The sequence below is a fragment of the Oryza sativa genome, chromosome 8 (assembly GCF_034140825.1).
Source record: "Oryza sativa Japonica Group chromosome 8, ASM3414082v1".
In the NCBI taxonomy this organism is placed as follows: Eukaryota; Viridiplantae; Streptophyta; class Magnoliopsida; order Poales; family Poaceae; genus Oryza; species Oryza sativa.
The window spans coordinates 10,789,891-10,795,673 of record NC_089042.1 but is presented as its reverse complement, the minus strand read 5'-3'; the positions used below and the strand labels follow the sequence as shown (position 1 = coordinate 10,795,673).

Below are 5,783 nucleotides of genomic sequence, written 5' to 3'. Positions count from 1 at the left end.
TAATACTCTACTCCTGTTTTGGGATTTGAATCCGCCAAGTACATTGTAGATCTGACGATATGGTTGTGTGTCATGCCCCCTAGAGGGCCTCCTGCCCACCTTATATAGGATGGGGGGCAGGATTACAAGATAGAAACCTTAACCAATACGGTATCGGTTCCCTAAATCTACTTTACAATCTTATCAAACCAGGACTTTAGGCCGTTCCATAATATACAGGGAAACGTAATACCCAAGTCATGATCCGTTACATATTCCATAGATATAAGTTATCCCCTATAACCAGTCGGATAACTATGCCGTGTGGGTATGGGGTACCCATAATCTCTACAGTAGCCCCTGAGACCTTCATAGTCGAAAAGATAATCTTCTCTCGAACCAGATTACTCCAAAGCCAAGTTCTTCAATCATCTTTGCCATGGTCTCCCGAGTACTTTTACCAAATATGAAGACTATGGAGGGCTGAAAAATAAAGTCAGGTGCATCGACTAGATGCACCTAATAGGTGTAGCCCTCGACTATGTGGTTAGCTGAACAAACTAAGCATATAGTCAAGGAATAAATAATCCAACCAACCGAGTGGTTTTGATAATTGTAATCAACCAAATGACTTGATATCAATATATAGCATATGCGGTGTGAATCCCCCAAATAACATGATCCAAGTGATATACCGACTGCTTTGTAAAATATGATGAGTGCAACCTAAAGTTGACTACATCATTGAAAATAAAACAGCTATAAAGAAGCTTATATGCTGTGAATAAAAAATTTCCAAAGTATTGGGCACACACCATGCGCACACTGCTTTAACAGATGTGCTTAAGTCCCTAAAAGACACATGGTTTCACCACACCTGGAAATATATGGCATATGTGGTATGAAATCCGAGTAAATAAACTCAAAAATGATTTACCAACCGCTTGGAAAATGACCACAATATATAATCAGCCTAAGCCATAATATTAGTAAATAAAAATGCACACTTACGTGGCAAAAAGCAACGATATTGTATCCAATCAATTGCTTAAAAACTCAAACATCACCTTGACTTATATAAAAAAGTCAGCGGGGCAGCTATATAAAGCTTTACTGTTTGACACCTTTTAAGATGCATTGTACCAACTCCTAAAAAGTTGAGTAATTGCGGTATAAAAGGATTTTAAGGTATTGGGCACTGGATCACGCGCACTTTGGCCTAAGCAAAAAGTGCCTAAGTCCCTAAAAGAACGTGACAGGCCACATCTCATAATATGGGCTGCAGACATATTAGGCCTAGGCCAAAAAATATGCCTTCGACACCCTTTAAAGGATGACGCATAGAACACGCCAAATAATATGATCCCAAGTGATAAATATCCTGGGTGATGTAGATCAAGCGTAATTGTCCCTCATGGAGAATACCAAAGTAAATGTGATAATTGAATCCCGACTGGTGCAAGCACTCAGCTGATGGCCCTCATGGGAAATAATGAATAGTCCAGTCGTTGAGCATAAGAAATCGACTCATGACCATAAATTCATGTTGAATGTATCCGGAACAAGTCCAAATTGAAGATATAATCCTCGTGTTTGAGTTCATAAGCCCCTGAGCATATATAACTTGTCCTTCTGCCATAGTCAAAATTATCCATTGGCAATAGCTGATGTAGTCGACATGAAGGCAAGATGACGAACATGGGGATGATATCGCCAGTCAGAGGTGACGAAAATGTTGGTGATGATAAAAACAATGACACCAATCAAAGGTGATGAAGTCGCATAGCCATTGGTGGCGAAGAAACCAGTCGACAGCAGACAAGTCAGCCAGCAGTGAAGACGAAGGCGCCCAACAACGGCGACAAAGTTGTGCAGCCACGACAGCAAAATAATCAGTCGATAACAGACGAGGCGCCCGGTGAAGAAGACGAAGACGCCCATCAGTAGAGGCATAATAAACCAGCTATGAAAGCGAAGACACCATGAATGGCGGCGGAGGCAAGCCGGTGGTGAAGACGTAAACGCTCATCAATGGCAATGGCGAAATCCACCAATCATGAAGATGAAGAAAATAGTCGACGATGGCAAATGCAACCGACGGTAATGATGATTAGCATCAATAGAGATGATCGACTATGATGACAAAGTTGTGCATCAACGACAGTAGAGTAGACATAGCCGAAGAGGTATGGTAGGATGTTGATGAAGACGATGATATCATTGATCCAGTCAATAGCGGTGTAGCAGTCAATGATAACGATGAGGTCTCCATCGCCAGTTGTGTAGTAGACCAACCGTGAAGACGAAATAACAAGTCGGCGATGCAAGTCGGTGATGACAAAAGCAACCGACAGCGAGGACGTAGTCACCCCTTAGCAATGGCGGAGACGTCAGGGCCGATGAAGTAGAGGTGTTGGTGATGATGTCAATGATAATAATCCATCAAACTCCCAGACATGTAAATTACATCTCAAACTTGATACTTGAGAAATTTGGAGTATATTGTGGCAGCATGGAGAAGCCAAAATTGCCGGTGAAATAATTGGAGTTTCTCAAGTAGAACGCCAACTCTTAAGTGAAGACGAAACTGATGACTCCCGAAGTAGATTCCATAGAACTCGTTGGCTGATTGATTGCTTTGTCTTGACATAAAGCTTGTCGAATTTTGAGTCTTGTATTTGTGTAGCCCCCGACTCTTTGGTTAGTTGAGAAACAACTGAACATAGAGTCGCGAACTGTAGCTTCTTGTCATCGAGTAGCCATCACTTGAGTGAAGATATGCATTGGGGATGTCCGAGTAGAAATATTGAAGATTGGAAAACCACTTGTAGTAGTAAAATAACACGGCATCATATTTGGTCACGCATGCTGAGATGTCGAAGCTCTTGTAGACGTTGTGGTTGGTGAAGTATGTCACGCCCGAAATTTCTATCCAAAATTCCAAACGCTTACATGTGTGTAAATTCTCGTCCAGGAATCAGCCGAGGCACATAATAACAAATTGATAATAGAGTGCAATTATTACTCTAATTAATAAGGGAATATAAAGTCATTACAGAGGCAATTATTACTCCAAACAATAAAAATCTAAGCAGCGGAAAATAAGATAAACAGCGCAGGCGACTCCATCCCACAAGCAGCTTGACAAGGGCTACGCCTAATCCTCCACACCTTCAGCATCACTGTAGAACTCCTCCTCTGATGAATGATTGCAAGGTGAGTATATGACATACTCAACAAGCCACACAACAAATATGCAAATGCAAGGGATAACAAAGGATGGCATAATATAGTCTCATTTGCATAAATGGCATTTAATAAATACTTCAGAATTTAATAAAACAGTAAAGTATTTAATTACACAATATTAATCCAACGCTATACAACATACCCGTTGCATAGGCCCAACCATTCTTAACAACCATTCCCAGCGGCACAGTTCTATCTCCAAACCAGGAATATACCATTCCAAACCAGGAGCTAAACAAGTTATTACCAATTACAGTATCATTTATTATGGTGAGATGTATGAAACTAATCACGAATGACATTGTTAGACCCGCCCATAACAGCGGGCACGGCTATTCGAATAGTTTTACTCTGGCCAGAGGTGTACCACTGTACCCACAAGACACAACCTCAACATCATGTCAACCATGCGTCGCGATACTTAACAAGTACCCGAATAGAGATTGTGACAATACCCTTCGCATAACACAATTCAAAGCAGTGCACCCTTCCTGGATCATAATCACCCCCTTATAAACAAGGCATGGACTCCCCAGCGACCCCTGTGGGCTTATCTCCGCCACTTCACAGTCTGGTGCTCTACAATGAACCATACTATACAAAAAGTAAAGCCGTTGCCCACGCTGGCTTGTGGTTGGCACGGTTAATGTTTCACAACCGAAAATCGTGAACTGGTCCTTAATTGTCATGAGCACGACCATCAAAACCATGTGCTCACAACCCACCATTATCAAGTTTTAGTTGGCAAATTAATTAATTAACCAATCACGATTAACCATCGTGAGCTATCATTAAGCCATCATTAAATAATAGTGAATCATAAGTTATCCCATTTATATGAGCTAATGTCTCTAAGCATGGCTAAGCATCCTAAGCACTTTAGCTAAAACCATATAATGTTCTAGCTAATCCAATTATTAACCAAATGACAAAGAATAGGTAATCAATAACAAAAAGACTATAACAAGGCAATAGGTTATTCCCACCCGGTGACATTCAAAAATAAATGCGATAGTTGAATAGAAACAATAGCTTTAAACGGGATCAACATGCTCAAAGGGTTTTTTGGGATCTGTGTGACTTGCCTTACTGGCCTTGGAACTCTTCAAAATCTTCTCCTGCAAAATCGGACTCTCCGGGAACGTCGGAATCTAAGCATAAAAGAACAAAATCACCAAAACAGTACATAAACAATCATAAACAGCACATGTGGATATTTTTAACATGTAGATCTCAATTTTAGAAAAATTTAGAGACTTGAACCAACTAAATCCAAGCTAAGATGAATTAGTTATGAATTTTTAAAGATTAAATTGGATTAAATCATTTATATAGATTTTAATTGAATTATGACGGAATAAAGAACTATTTTTGAAAAGGAAAAAGGATTTATTGCGTCATCGGCTCGGGTTCACGGTGGACCGGGTGCACAGGGACGGTCTACGGAACGAACGGCCGAGATCTAATCTAAACAAAACGGACGGCCGAGATCGATTCGATCCACCGCGGGTCTACGGATGACGCGGCGCTGACGTTAGCGATGACGTCATCACCGGCGACGGCTCGGCACCTCGGGCTCGCCGGCGAACGACGGCGCGGAGGCGCAAACGGAGGGCATCTACGGGTAGAGGGCGACGCGGTGAACTCACCGAAGGCTCGGACGACGGCGGACGTCAATGGACGGCAACGGCGGTGAGGTCGAAGCGGCGGCGGCGTTCGGGTCGACAACGACGGCGATGCTCCGGCGGTCTTTGGCGGAAACGGAGGACGGGACGAGGACGGCGACGACTTGGCGATCCCAACGACGACCTTCCCGAGCGACGACGACGAACGGAGCGGCGGCGGCGCACGGCTGGACTCCCTTCGGGAGCGGCGGTGCACGGGCTCTAGTGGCTAGGGCGCTACGAGCGGTGGCGAGCTAAAGCGAGGGTGGCGACGAAGAGAGGAGGTCCCGGGGGTCCTTATATAGGGGCTAGAGGGCGGCGATGGAGGCCCACGGCAACCGGCGACGGCGATGGAAGGTTTAGGGTTAGAGGAGAGAAAACGAATCCGAATTGAGCTCGAATCCAACAATTTCCAAACGAAATTAGATGAAGTTTCTATAGGAGAAAAGATAGAGGAGATCAAGGGGATCATTTCCCCTCTACCAATTTGACCGGATCGGGAAAGGGGCGATGTAATTTGGAAGGGGGCGGCGGCGGCTGGCGCGCTAGGGCGTGGCTGCGGCGTGAGGAGGAAGACGACGGCCCTGACAGGTGGGCCCACCTGTCGGTGGGAGAGAGGAGGGAGAGCGGGCGGCGCGGCTCGGCGGGCTAGATGGGCCAGGCGCTAGCAGGCCGCGGAGAGAGAGGGAGTGAATTGGGCCGACTTTCGGCCCAAAGCCAAAAGAGGATTTTAAAACCTTTTTCTTTTTAAATTATTCATGAAATGCAATTCCATTTATTAAAAATACGTCCTTGGCTCAAATAAATCCCAGAAAAATCTAGTAACTATCGAATTAAGAGAAGTATTTAATAAAATTTTATCTAGCCCACTTTTATATTGGAATTTATTAT

The 5,783-nt window shown here is 43.8% G+C and overlaps 1 long non-coding RNA gene across 1 annotated transcript; it reads right to left on the bottom strand.

The window, feature by feature from the left end:
• Nucleotides 1-2,987: 2,987 nt before the first annotated feature.
• Nucleotides 2,988-5,495, bottom strand: LOC136351469 (uncharacterized). Its single transcript, XR_010734639.1, has 3 exons — nucleotides 4,878-5,495; nucleotides 4,314-4,379; nucleotides 2,988-3,177 (listed from the first exon to the last, which is right to left on the bottom strand). It is a non-coding gene; the product is annotated as an uncharacterized lncRNA (long non-coding RNA).
• Nucleotides 5,496-5,783: the final 288 nt, after the last annotated feature.